The sequence below is a fragment of the Neophocaena asiaeorientalis genome, unplaced genomic scaffold (genome assembly GCF_003031525.2).
Source record: "Neophocaena asiaeorientalis asiaeorientalis breed wild unplaced genomic scaffold, Neophocaena_asiaeorientalis_V1.1 scaffold66, whole genome shotgun sequence".
NCBI lineage: Eukaryota > Metazoa > Chordata > Mammalia > Artiodactyla > Phocoenidae > Neophocaena > Neophocaena asiaeorientalis.
The window spans coordinates 654,731-669,742 of record NW_020172677.1 but is presented as its reverse complement, the minus strand read 5'-3'; positions in this window follow the sequence as shown (position 1 = coordinate 669,742).

Genomic DNA, 15,012 nt, shown 5'->3' with positions numbered 1-15,012 from the left:
CGCCGCGTCCCACGCGCGCAGGCGGACTCGGCCGCCCCAGGGCCGCCCCGCCCTCGCCCGCCCGGGCGCCCCCTGGCTTTACGCGCAGACGCACGCCCCCCTCACCCGGGAACGCAGCCGGCCCCGGCCCCTCAGTAACCATGGAACCTCCACACGCAAGAGTTGGTTGCTAACGCCCCACGGCTGCCTCCGCAGGTGTAAGAGCCCCACTTTTTCTTGGCGAGAGAGGTCAACAGGCAAGTTTGCCGACAATCTCGCCTTTTCTGTCCTCCCTCCCGTCCTTCCCCTCCTCTCACCCCCTTCCTTCCTCCCTTCCTTCCATTCTCTCTTCTTCTTCCCTCCTCCCCGCCCCCGGCCATTTCTGGACCTGTACACTTTCCTCTGCCGGTCTGCCTTGGTTATTAATCATCCCCAGGTGAGCCTCAAAGTCCACCTAATACGCAAACCCCACACAGTTTCCCCCTTCCCATTCATATAATTTCGTGCTCCCCCTTTTATTGACAATCATACTAAGGTTTATTGGTCTCTGGGCACGTCCCCAAACACGCGCCTTAGAGACTTCAACCCACAATAGTTCCAAAATGACTATTACTATTATTATGATCCCCATCGTTACAAGCCGTAGACTGAGGCGAAGGTTAAGTAACTTGCCCGAGGCCGTATACCTAAGTGTACAGCGAGGACTCAAGCAGAATGACTCTAGAGCCAGGGCTCTTACGCCCGCCACTGGCCCCTATTTGGCAGACTTCTAGCGAACGCTTGCAATGCTTAGGACATCCTCATACTAAAAACTATTCATTATTTATCTGAAATTCGTATTTAATTCGGCATTCTGTATTTTTATTTACTAAGTCTGACAACTCTAGTTGGGAGGGAAGAGAGAAGAAATAGAAGAGAGAACTTAAAATCAGTGAAATAAATAAAATTAAGTCCTTGCTCTTCAGAAGTTTTATCTACCTCATTGGGGTTAAATTTTTTTTGTTAGATTTAGTTAATTATAGTCGTCTTATAATTTTGTGCAAACGGACTGTCACCACTCTACTGAAAGCAGTGCCAGCAAAGGTACCCTGACCTTCCTTACTTCTTTTGGAACTCTCCGTAGCATGTGACACTGTCGACATCTTTCTTGAAATTCCATCCCTCCTAATAGCCTTGGGTTTCTTCCTGCTTCTCCAGTCACTTCTAATATTTTTCTCTTCCATCTTCTTTTGGAAATTGGTATACCTGCAGGGTTTCTTTTTCACCCTTCCCGAACTCTGCTATCTAGAAGCAGACCAATTAGCAGAAAATCAGCTAATTGAATGCCAATTTGCTCATTATTTGCCAAATTTACTAAATTTAAAGATTGCAGTGTTGTAGAGAAATAATAAGCAGCTTTAACAAAAATATTCACTTTAGGTTATTAGCTGTGAAATATGTAGAAGTATATATTTCAATATCAATAACCAAAATAAAAATTAATGTGGGAATTTCTATATGGAATTGTTTGGTTAATTTTGATTTATTTCTGGTGCTTTCATATTAAAGTTAAATTAATCTAAATTAAATTTTAGATGACTTCACTAAAAAGTGAATTCAATTTTATTCAAAATCCTGATTTTGGCACATGCTTTTAAATTTATAAATTTAAATTGAATATAAGACATAAGCTAAAAAAAAAAAAAAGACATAAGCTAAATGATACTAAAAAGAATATTTACGATTCTTTTAGTATTAAAAAAGTAGAAAATGTCATTCAAAAGTATTATGGAAAAGAAGTAGGTGAAAAATCTTGTCACAGACATATACTGAAGTTATGATTTCTAATCAGGAATTATTGAAATAGGTAGACTTTCTTTAAAGAAAGGATCTATATTGTTTATAACAAAAAGGAAAACTTTTCTTAAGTTTTGGATATATCAATAAAGTGATTAGGGACCTTCTTTTTTTTTTTTGCAGTACACGGGCCTCTCACTGTTGTGGACTCTCCCGTTGCGGAGCACAGGCTCCGGACGTGCAGGCTCAGTGGCCATGGCTCACGGGCCCAGCCGCTCCGCGGCATGTGGGATCTTCCCGCACCAGGGCACGAACCCGTGTCCCCTGCATCGGCAGGCGGACCACTGCGCCACCAGGGAAGCCCGATTAGGGACCTTTTTATGTTGATTTCTGTTTTGCCAAACTTTTGATATTTTTAAGATTGTTTCACAAAATTCTTTGAGTATATCCATCAGCAAATGGCATCCACCAGCAAATGGCATAATATATAAGATGGTTATTCCTATTGTGTTTTATTTCATTTTTCTACTTAACTTGTACTAACCACACGGTCCCTTCTAGATTAAAATGGTCCCTTCCAGATATTTTTACTTCCTGTACACCTAATCTTGTAACAAGTTAGCTATATATGTACGTATGTACAAATATATATACAAACATACGTTTATATATGTGTATATGTACATAATATATACACATATCCATATATAATATGACATTATGAATAGTACATATTGTAATATGAAAAATGTGTGTATAGTTTTTCTATATATTTCACCATCAGTAACCAAAATCAAATAGTCTTGTTCAAGCTGCTAAATATTTATGTTAAACTGCATTCATTTAATTTAGCAAACTTGGCAAATTAGTCATTCAACAAACTGATCATTTGGCTAATTGGCTTTAGGAAAACTGATATTTCAACAAATAGCCTGCTTTCCTGTCATGTAATATGTAAATTTCTTAAAGAGCCAGGCACTGTAATTTACATTTTTAGATTTTTACTCAATTCTTCTTGAATGAATATCTTTAACATTTCTATTATAAATAGTGTGTATTTATATGATAAATCAATGTCCTGAAAAATACAGCAGTGAGATTTTTTATCTTAAATTAACATAAGTGACAATAAATAATAACTAGATGGAAATTTGTATAACTAAAACATCAACTTGGAACCACAAAAAGTGGTTACGTAGCTTACATGACTAATGATTTAAATTGTATTCATCTTTAGAATCTTTAAACCTTTGCAATACAGACTTACCATGGAACATGGACATGGGGAAACATGAAAAGAGAATCCTAACTACCAAACTATGTGCTTCTTTTTAAGTTTTTTAAAAATCTAGCTCTAACAAAAACCTGCCTATAAGACCAGCATCATGGGACTATGACTTGTGCAGTCTCATAGGGCCCCACGTTTGGTTTAGTTCTCTGCTGTCACCATCCTGAAATCCTTAATACTTTTTGAATGAGGGGGAATCTCTATTTTCATTTTGTTTGGGATCTCACAATTATATAGATGGTCCTGCCTGCCCTTATGATGAAAAAAAAAGACAGGTTTTTAACTTGTTGATCCTTCAGTGTAAACATAATAAGAAAAAGTGATAACTCTTGCAGAACTAGAATGAATAAGGAATTCACTGACTTGGAAAATGAGCTGTGTGCTGGAGCCTGATTTTGAATCTGCACCTAATTGTGAGAGATGGCGAACAAAATGAAGTACCTACAAAACAATAGTTTGCCTTCAACAATTATTCAGTATACTAGGCATTAAGAATATGGCAGTAATTTTTTTAAAAAAATCTCTGTTCTCATGGAACTTTTTAGTGGAAACAGACAATAAACAAAATAAATGAGTAAAATATACAGTATGTTAGGAAGTAATACATGCTAGAGAGAAAAAAATAAAGCAGGGAAGAATAGTGTGTGTATGTGTGTGTGTAGGGTGTGATGGAGTTTTAGATAGGATGAACAGGAAGTTGTTGTGGAGAAAGTGAATTTTGAGTAAAGTTCTGAATGTCTGAAGTGAGTAGCTTAGCCACGTGGACATCTGGGAGAAGAGCATTCTAGGCAACTGGGAGAACAAATGCCAATGAGTGAGGAGGGAGTGTGCCTGGCGTGTAAGGGGCAGGAAAACCAGAGTGGCCGGAGTGGCCAGAACAAGCTAGGTGCTATAAGATGTGAGGTCAGAGAAGTAATGAGAAGAGGGGCAGGTCATGGAGGATCACGGATTTGACTCTGAGTGAGATGGGAATTCACTGTAGAATATTGAGCTGAAATGTGACATGCTTTAACTTATGGTTTCAAAGAAACACCAACTGCTATTTTGTTGCACTGGGGCAAGGGCAAACACAGCAAGATCAATTAAATGGCTAGTGCACATGATCTAGGCAAGAATAATGGTCACTTGGACCAGGATGGGAACAGTGTTGGTAGTGGGAAGTGGTCAGATTATGGATATATTTGAGAGCTGAGTTAACAGGATTTGCTGACAAGGAGTATGGAGGGTAAGAGGAAAAATAGGAGTCTAACATGACTGCAAGGGTTTGGGCCTCAACACCCAGAAGTACCGGGGCCGTCAACTGCAGGGGAAGAATGTTGAAGGGGTGGGTTTGGGTGAGTGTATGAAGAGCTCATTTTGGACATATCAAGTTTAAGACCTATTAGACATCAAGTGAGATGTAAAATAGCAAGTTTGGTTTTGAATCTGAAGTTCAGGGGGAAATCCAGGTTGGAGATATCAGTCTGAGAATGATAAGCATATATTTTAAAAACAGTGAGACCAAATGCAATCACCTAGAGAGTAGAATATAGATGGAAACATGAAAACATCAGAAGCCTGCGCCTTGGGAAACTCCAATATTTAGTAATGGGAAAGATGAGGAAAAACAAGCAAAGCTGACTGGGGAGGAGTGATCAAAGAGGCAGCAGAAAAATCACTTGAGAGTATTGTGGGAAGCCAAGTAGAGAAGTATTTTAAGAAGGAAGAAGTAATAACCATCAATTGTTCCTGCCATGTCAAGCAAGAAGAGCACCTTTGGATTGAACAATGTGGAGCTTATTGGAAACTGATAAGAGTGGTTTTAGTAAAGTGGTGGGGGTGAAATCCTGATTGGAGTGGATTCCTGAAAGAATAGGGATAATTGGGGATCGTTTTAGAGGCTGCCTGCCAAGATAAGCTAGAAGAGGTGGAAAATCAATAGCCCAGGGAAAAATAGTCACTGCAGGGAGCCAAGGGTGGTGGTCTTGAATTGAAGTGCAATCAATGAGAATGGTAGCATTTTTTTCTCCAGCTACTTGAAATGTGCAAGTACAAGCAAGTGAGTAGGCAGCTTTGGGAAAGCTAGTGGCTTTACTCACTAGACTTTAAAATCGCTTTCCTATATTAAGATGACACTGTCAGCAGCAGCATTCTCAGATAAAAAGTCAGGAAACTAGAAAGATGTTAAGGCGTAAAGAGGCTCTAAAACCTACTGATAGAATAAACTTCTGTTCTCGAGCAAGCCTGTGGGTTTGGTTTTGGTTATTGCTGCCTTGGGAATTTTTGTGTCCATTGTTTGAAGTAGGCAGTTGTTATTTGGGGGGGCACTCTTATTTCTCCCTTTTTTATATCATCCCAATTTCTCCTTTGTGGAATGATCTCTTCCCCATTAGATATAGTCTGTTGAGTCAAGGTGTGTGTGTGTGGTGTTGGGGGAGGTGACCTAGAGTAGGCCAATCAGATTCTCCCTGGAACTTGAATCTCAAGCAGAGGAACAGAGGAGTCTGAATGCTGGAGTTTGTTTATTGCCTTGGAAGTGACCTGACCAGATTGTTCACACAAGCACTGTTTCAGAGGTTCTTTCCTTGCAGTCCTAGAAAATGCCTTAGTTCCTTCCTGTTTTCCACATTCTGATTTGCCAGGTTTCCCAATGATAATGTAAGTTTTAGATATTCTTCCTATAAATTTCCATAGTTCTGTAGTTTGCCAGTCAGTTACGGTTGTTTGCAACCCCCCAAAATTCTAATTAAGAAAACATTTTTATCAGTAAATCATGCTTTTAGAGGGAGGGAGGGGAGGTTTTGTATTCTCTTTATTTCTCTTATTTTCATATTTCGTTATTTGACAGGATGGAAAAGATCTGACATTATAACCACTATGCAATATTTGATTAAAAGGCATGTAAAAGAAGAACTCTAGATGGTTGTAGCAAGCAGTACAAGTACCTTTTTCTTGAACAAATTTTGGAAAAATATAACATTAGTAATGGTGAATGAGCCACATTGGTACCTAGCTACATGGACTGATAGTAGAAATTAGCCCTGTATCGTGGCTCAAAAGTTTCTTGTGCATGCTTATTTCTTTTTATTATATATGAGTTGAAAGAAACAAATAAACTTTTTACAAGTATAACTTGTTTAAAAGCCCTGGAAAATGAGACAGACCATTTTGAAAAACACAGCACTGGGTAAAATGATTTAATAAGGTAAGCAATGTTCTCAGAGGGCTGAATCACTTGGTAATTCTTCTTTTTTCCAAAACCCTACATAAATTTACATATGGAAGCTATATTGACCCCCAGTTTTTTTTAGACACAAAGTTATTAAGCCTCCCTTCCTCAAATAACTATCTACATGGTAGGGTAATCCTAGCTGAGAAAACTTTTTCTAGTACAGAACTGAGAACAAGTCAGCCTCCTTTGAGCTTTTGCCAAAGGGTAATAAACAAATGCTTCAAAGTAGACAAAAAGCTGTTAATCTTGACTTTATATTATGAAACATTCCACAGTATTTCCTGATCAAATAAGTGCTAATGGTTTGTAATTTGTCGCTATTGCCCTCTTCCCTCCCTTTTAAAATAAATGGCAAAGAAGGTTGAGTGAGAAAAAAAACACTGGGAAGGAAAAAAAATCCAGTGTAGCTGGTGATAGCAAATTGGAGGGAAGGTAGCGCGAGATGAGTTTGGAGAGAGAGGCAGGGGCAAATCAGAAAAGCTTTTAGGACTCAAGTAAGGAGTTGTCCAACTTTAAGTGGAGGTGGGTGACTTGACTGATTCATGTTTCAGAAAATGCTCTCTTGCTGCTACATGTTAAGGGATTAAATTGGAGACAAGAATGGAAATAAGATCAGTTTAGGATGCTGTTGTGGTGGTCTAGACTAGAGATAGTGAAGATGGAACTAGAATGGCAGTACTGGAATTGTCAAAAAAGGGGCAGATTCCTGGATATGGGTTGGAGATAGCACTGCTATTAACTTTTGGAATGGATTCACAGGGTAAGGGAAGCCTGGGATGCTCTAGGTTTTGGGTGTTAATGCCTGGTGGATGGTGGTGCTGAAATGCCCACGGTCGCGAGACCCCTCCACAAGACCACCAGAGACAAGAGTCAAAGCCAAACGGCAAGGGTCATTTATTGCAGGTTCGAACCTGGACCTCCGCGCACTCATTGCCGGTGACGCTAAGAGGTCCCGATGGAGTTTAGTACAGCTCTTTTATAGACAGGTACAAACAAGCTCGGGACCTTCTGCAGGGCTTTCCAGGGGTGGGGAGTACTGATTGGCTAACTTTTAAACAAAGACACTAGTCACTGATTGGTTAACTTTTAAACAAAGACACTAGTCACCGTCTGATTGGTTGGGTGGTTGCAAAAGGGGGTTCAGCAAGCATAATTACAGAAGCGAGAGCGGCTGTTTACGTTTCGGTTTCCTGAGGCTTTGTTTTTCCATTAGGAATCCTTAAGATGGGGCCATAGTTACAAACAGTACAAACAGGAAGATCGATGCAATCCTAGCAGCGCTACGGCCTAATGGCAGGGCATCAATTCAGTCCTATTTCTACCAAAGTAGAACATAGCCCTTCAGTGCCACTTACTATGATGTGGAAAGGCTGGAGGAGGTTCTGTTTTGGGGTAGAAGGTCCATACTCCTGATTTGCCCAACTTGAGCTCAAGGTGCCAATGAGGAGAAGGGTTGCTTAGAGGCTAAGAGTACGTGTTTGGGAGGCAGAGTGCCTGGGCTCCATTCTTCACCCAGCCACTCAGTAGCCGGGAAACCTTGGACAAGCTATTGAACATTTTTATGTAAAATGAGAATAACAGAACTTACCTGATTAGTGTTGTTTTGAGAAGTAAATGACTTAGTAAGTGTAAAATGTTTAGAATAGTCCCTAGCATATCGTAAGCTCTCAACAAATGCTAACTATTCTTACAAACCAAGTGTAAATGTCAAGTAAGTGAACAAATGTGGGAGTTATTCATCAGCATATAGATGGAATTTAAAAACACAAAAATGGCTGAGATCCCTGAGGGCAGATGTTCATGAACTTAGATGGGAAAAAACTACAGCTTTATTTTCACTTTCCTCTAAGTGAAAATTTCCATTTCCTTTAATTATTAATGTAGACAACAAACCACAGTATTTATTCAGTATCTGCAACATCAGTATCACCCAAGGAAAGCATAGATATTTTCATATGATATTACAGTTGTTGGAGGTATCTTAAAACATCATTTACGCTCATCGCTACTTAAGGGAATTATTAGACCCACAATAAGACCACACATGACTACACTCTTCCTGTCTCAGACACTTGTGCATTAGTTAATGTGATGGTACACAAAGGCTACAGTGGTGTTATTTTTTAATAGACTATTTTTAGAGTAGTTTTAAGTTCACAAAATAGAATGGAAGGTACAGAAGTTTCCCATATACCCACTGCCCCTCCATATGCAAAGCCTGCCCTGTTATCAACATTCCGCATCAGAGTGGTACATTTGTTACAACTGATGAATCTACATTGATACATTATCACCTGAAGTCCATAGTTCAGGGTTCACCCTTGTACATTCTATGGGTTTGGACAAATTTATAATGACATGTATACACCACTAAAGTTTCATACAGAGTAGTTTCACTGCCCTAAAAATCCTCTGCACTCCTATTCATCCTTCCCTCCCCCAAATCCATGACAACCACTGACCATTTTACTGTCTCTATAGTTCTGCCGTTTCCAGAGTATCATTTAGTTTGAATCATACAGTATTCAGTCTTTTCAGATTGTTTTCTCTCACTTAGTAATATGGATTTAAGTTTCTTCTATGTCTTTTCATGGCTTGATAGCTCATTTCTTTTGAGCACCGAATAATCTTCTGTTGTCTGGATGTACCATGGTTTATTTATCCATTCACCTACTGAAGGACATCATGGCTGCTTCCAAGTTTTGGCAGTTATGAATAAAGTTGCTGTAAACATTGGGTGCAGATTTTTTAAATTAATTAATGAACTTATTTATTTTTGGCTGCGTTGGGTCTTCGTCGTTGCGCGCAGGCTTTCTCTAGTTGCGGCGAGCGGGGGCTATTCTTCGTTGTGGTGCGCGGGCTTCTCCTTGCGGTGGCTTCTCTTGTTGCGGAGCACGGGCTCTAGGCATGTGGGCTTCAGTAGTTGTGGCTCACGGGCTCTAGAGCACAGGCTCAGTAGTTGTGGCGCACGGGCTTACTTGCTCCGCGGCATGTGGGATCTTCCCGGACCAGGGCTCAAACCCGTGTCCCCTGCATTGGCAGGCGGATTCTTAACCACTGCACCACCAGGGAAGCCCTTGTGTGCAGATTTTTATAAGAATATAATTTTCTTCTCCTTGGGTAGATACCAAGGAGTGTGATTGCTGGATCATGTGGTAAGAGTATGTTTGGTTTTGTAGGAAACCATCAAACTATCTTCCAAAGTGGCTCTACCATTTTGCATTCCTACCGGGAATGAGTGAGGGCTCCTGTTGTTGCTCCACACCTTCCCCAGCATTTGGTATTGTCAGTGTTCTGGATTTTGGCCATTCTAATAGGTATGTAATGGTATGTCATTATTGTCTTAATCTGCATTTCCCTGATGACACGTGATGTAGAACATCTTTTCACATGTTATTTGCCATCTATAGATCTCTGGTGGGGTGTCTATTAAGGATTTTGGCCCATTTTAAAACCAGGTTGTTTGTTTTCTTATTGTGGAATTTTAGGGGTTCCCTGTACATTTTGGATTATAATCCTTTATTGGAAATATTTTTTTGCAAATATTTTCTCCCAGTCTGTGGCTTAACTTTTCATTCTCTTGACAGTGTCTTTTGCAGGGCAGAAATTTTAAATTTGAATGAAGTCCAGTTTATCGATTAGTTCTTTTATGGTTTGTGTGCCAACACAGTGTTTTTATTTTTAAAAATTCTTGCAAACAGCAGGCTTTTTCATGCAAGAAAATCTCAAGACAAAGAGCTAGGATACTCCCCAAACTTGGATTTGCCATTTAACAAATTTCTTTTCTCTAACATCCTATAAACTAAAGAGAGACTTCAGTTCAACCATGTGCACTGAAAATGTTCAAGTTGGTTTTTGGACTGGAACAGAAGAGAAATTGTTGGAAGAGGTCAATGAATCAAGAATATGACCATTGGTTGACCCTCAAGATGGACCCAAGCAATCAGAGGCTCCTCAACCCCACCCCTGTCCTTGGAATATATATTCTGCCCACTGTTCCCACAGTGGGAGCCATTTTCAAGGATGCAGCCTTGAGAAGTAAGGTGTTGTTGAGACCATCTGGACTGAATATGTGACTGCACGCCGTTAAGGCCTCCATATAAACTTTAAAAAAGGGGGTGGGGGGAGGCAGGTGCAGAAATCTACTTGTCTCGAAGCCACCCAAGATAAGCCTCACATGTAAAGTTCCCTTATTTATTAAACCTTCCAACTACCAATCTGGAGTCATCTGCCTCTTTTTTCAGTCTCTCCTTGCCCTCCATGTATGGGGGCCAGTTTCAAATTTCACCTGGTTAGCTCCCAAGGTTTCAAACCAACAGAAATCTAGGAAAGGTTCTAATGTCAAATGTTTTGATACATTGTAGAATTATGGAAATATCTTAACATTTTGAAACAAGCAATGGAAGAGTTAACAGCCTCACCATTCCCCTTGAGTATGCACCTGGAAGAAGAATTCTTATTTTGTGAGTTTCTTTGGAAGCTATCAAGGCTGTTGACATGTTGGAAATGGTGAAAAGTTGTTTTATTGGTCTAGTTTTTAAAAGTTATTTTTCCAAATAAAACTTCAACTGGAAAAAAAGCATTATACTCCTTACATGACTGGTCCCAGCAATGCTTGGTAATATATCTGGTATTGCCACCTTAATGGAATAGGAAGCACCTCATGATGTCATCACTTCTTGTTTTTTTACACAGACATGCACCAGGAATTAAAACTTTTCTTCTAATCTTGGGAGAAGCTTTGCCAACCATCAGAAAAGTCATCAACATTAACCTCTGATAATTCCTCTGAATCATTGCATTTTTAAGAGTGTCAATAAGAGGACCGGGTTAGGAAGTCCATCTTTACCAAATAGTTCACTGGCTTTCCCAGAGAACAAGACCTAAGGGCTTGTTTGAATTAAAGACAGTTGCTTTAGTTTTTCTGAAAGAAAAGAAATTCCGCACTCAATACCTTGAAAAGAATGATTTATCCTTGTGCTGACTCACCTGGCAGTTTTTAATCATATGAATGAGATATAGCATTCATTTAAAGCCCATTATGGTTTCTACTTTAAAATAAAAAATTGTAATCTCTCTCTGATTAGCAGCTGATTGGGAAGACCAGAACAGAGACTGACATCCTTTCCAAACTTTGAAATGCTGGAGAAGGTGCTTTACCCTGAGATGGCTATCAATTTTTCTAAAAAAAGAAATCTATGGACACCTAGGAACTACTGAGGACTCCTTCAGAAGTTACTTCTATCTTGATTGTATTAAAGCTGAACCACAGATCTATAACCCTTTTCTTCCTGATATAAACTCTATCAAAGATTTTGGGGCTTCCCTGGTGGCACAGTGGTTGAGGATCTGCCTGCCAATGCAGGGGACACGGGTTCGAGCCCTGGTCTGGGAAGATCCCACAGGCCGCGGAGCAACTAGGCCCGTGAGCCACAACTGCTGAGCCTGCGCGTCTGGAGCTTGTGCTCCGCAACAAGAGAGGCCGCGACAGTGAGAGGCCCGCGCACCACAATGAAGAGTGGCCCCCACTCGCCACAACTAGAGAAAGCCCTCGCACAGAAACGAAGACCCAACACAGCAAAAATAAATAAATTAATTAATTAAAAAAAAAGATTTTGTCCTAGCTTATGACCTTTGATCTTAGAACCAAATCATATTAGAGTTAAACACAAAAAGCCTTTGAGAATTCTGGTGTTCTTTGAGATAAGATTTTTGGCCTTGCAGAGTAAGGTAAAGAAGCTTTAACTCCATTTGCAAAAATATATATATCTTAACCAATCAAGAGTTTCAATACTTGCAACCATTAAAACAAAAAATTGAAATTGATGGAATGTCCAACATACCATGTATAGATGATGTATATATGTTGTCCTGTTGAATACCATCTCACAATTTAATGTTCTTATACAAGTTAATAAATAACTTGAATAAGCCTTTACACTGATATTTTAAAATAATAATACATGAAGCTTACCTGTGTTTGAAATACATTGCCTTATTTTTGCGTTAATAAAGAGGAATATCATGCATTTATTTGGAAATATCTTATAATTATATTTTAGTATAGTTTTCCTGCATAATTCTAAGAATTTTATCTTGTGCATTTAAATATATTATTCTGGGAGAGAATTCATAGGCTTCACTTTACTGCTAAAGTAACACAAAAACAGCTAAGAACCCTTGATTTAGGGAGAGTACAGATAGAGAGAAAACTAAATCACGTGATTAGGATTTGAGAAACTCTTAACAATTAGAGGTCTAGCCGAAGTCAGCAAACAAGACAGAAAGCAGCTGTGAGTTAGGCGGAAAGTCAGATAGTTTTGTAGCTCAGAAATCAAGGAAAGAATGTGTCTGAGGAAGGAGAGTGGTCACTTGTTACGGTGCTGCCAAGAGGTTGATTAAGGTAGTAAGTCTCTCTTGACCTTGACATGAATAGTTTCACTGGAATGTAATTTCCATGAGTGAATGAGTGGCAGGTGAAGAAGTGGAGACAGTACCTAGAGACAACTCAGTGATGCCGCCTTCCTTGCTTTGAATGGGAGCAGAGAAATGGGGTGGTTCCTTGATGGAGATCTGTGATCAAGGCATGGTTTTTATAAAAGAGGGACACTACTGCGCTAAGTGACTGTGCTGCTAGAGAGAAACTTCTGACGGAAGAGGGGGACAACCACAGGAGGGCAATCATTGAGAAAGAGAGAGAAGCACAGAGCACAGGCATAGGAAAGGCTGGATGTGTGGGTGCAGATTCAGGAAGGCTGGTAGTTTTGGTGATGCTGGGTTCTTGTCTGATTGCAGCTGTCCCTTGATAAAGCATAAGGCAGTGTTGTTAGTACAGGGGAGGAGTGTGAAATAAGCGTTTCATGGGGGTGGGAAAATGTATATATTCAATACTAGAAAAGCGCAGGAGAGTTCTTAAGCAGTGAAAAGTGTTCATTGAGATTTGTGATCATTTCTTCTTTTCAAAATTTTACTTTGAAAAATTTCAAACCTATCTGAAATAAGCATTTACATCCTCTTCTGTTAGATTCACATGTTCTTTCTCTCTCTCTCCATATTAAATATATATACATTTCTGTTGTTGAACCATTGGAGAGTTAGTTACAATGTGACACTTCACCCCTAAGTGCTTCACCATGGAACAAGGTCATTCTACTTGAATACAAATGTAACATTCAGGAATTTTAAGTGCCACAGTTCATGTTTAAAGTTCTCCAATTACCCTAATAATGTTCTTAACAGTTGTTTATTTCTTTATTTACACATTGCTTTAAATACTAATGTATCTTCATTCTCTTTTAACATAGAATGGTTCCTGACCTTTGTGTCTTTTTTTTTTTTTTTTAGTCTTTCATTCTTTCTTGACAGTAACATTTTTGAAAAGTTCCTGCCAGTTGTTTTTGAGAATGTCGTTATTTTAGAGTGGAACTTACAGAAGGGTTGTGTGATTTTCCTCAACAGAGTTCAGGGGATCAGGTGCACGCAGCGAGGAAGCGCTCAGGGTAACTAGGTTTAAGCACGACTGTGTGAGATTAGAAAAAAAGAAGAGAGAAGTTCAGGGTAATTGTATAGGAGTTCTAATGATAAACCATCAAATCTAAGCGGGTAGGGAGGGAAGAGAGAACATGAAGGGAGTGATGGATAATAATGATAAAGGGGTCATTAACTGACGAGGTCTCTACAAAGTCTCTGTAAAGTGAAAGAATTGTATCAGGAACATAGGAAATGCAGCGGATCAGTGAAAGCCTCAGTGCTTTTTCATGAAATAGTCTGCTGAAAGCCCGATGTTTATGGATGGGGTAAAATATGGGAGATAGACTCCATACACAAAACTGTTTTATGAGCACCGTTACAAGGAGAAAAGTACAGCATATATATAAGGACTTGTAAAGTCCTTTACCATAACTTTGACTTTATGTCACACCTCCGAAGAGGAGTGCCCATAATTCCCATACTTTATTATACTCCCAGCATCCCTAGCGGAAAGGAGATGTGTTATTTATAGGCAACTGCACGTAGAACATTTAAGTGACTAATGAAGTCTTTAAGCACAATAGTGGTAGAACTGAGAAGACCACAGCACTCACATACTGTACTAGCCACACTGAACACTCCCCAAATGACACAATGTATATCACTACCTAAATCACCCAGTCACACAGGCTGTGGCTTAATGGACATCTCTATTTCAATTACTCTATTTAGTGCCTCTTACCCTGCCAAAGCCCAACTTTGATGTAATTAGCTGCCTAGGAAGGATAAATTCTCAAAGCTGTGCCCTCCACAAATAATTTTAGAATACGATGGTATAAAGTTAATGAAAGGCATTTATTATCACTTAATTCTGGTGATCCCAGGCACAAAGCCAAAGCATTTATAGATGTGGTAAGTACCAGCTGCTGTACTTGAAACTTTTTTATGAGCAACATTGCACCATGAGTGCAGGTTCTGCCTGCCTTCATTTGTTGGCTTTCTTCACCACTGTCATCATAAGCCAACGTTCATTGAATGTCCACAGGGTTTGGAACTATATAATGCTCCATTTATGCACATATGTATATTTTTTTAACAAAGTTACATAGTAAGAAAAAGGAAAATATGAATACTATTACCTTTTAAAAGGGCGTTCTGAGAGAGGAGCATGACGGAAAATACACTGGAAATTATTTTATTTATTAATGTACATACTGTGCTTCTTTCTTGATAAAATAGCTGAAATAGAATCATTTCAGATGTGGTGTATGCTATTTAAATCAATTTG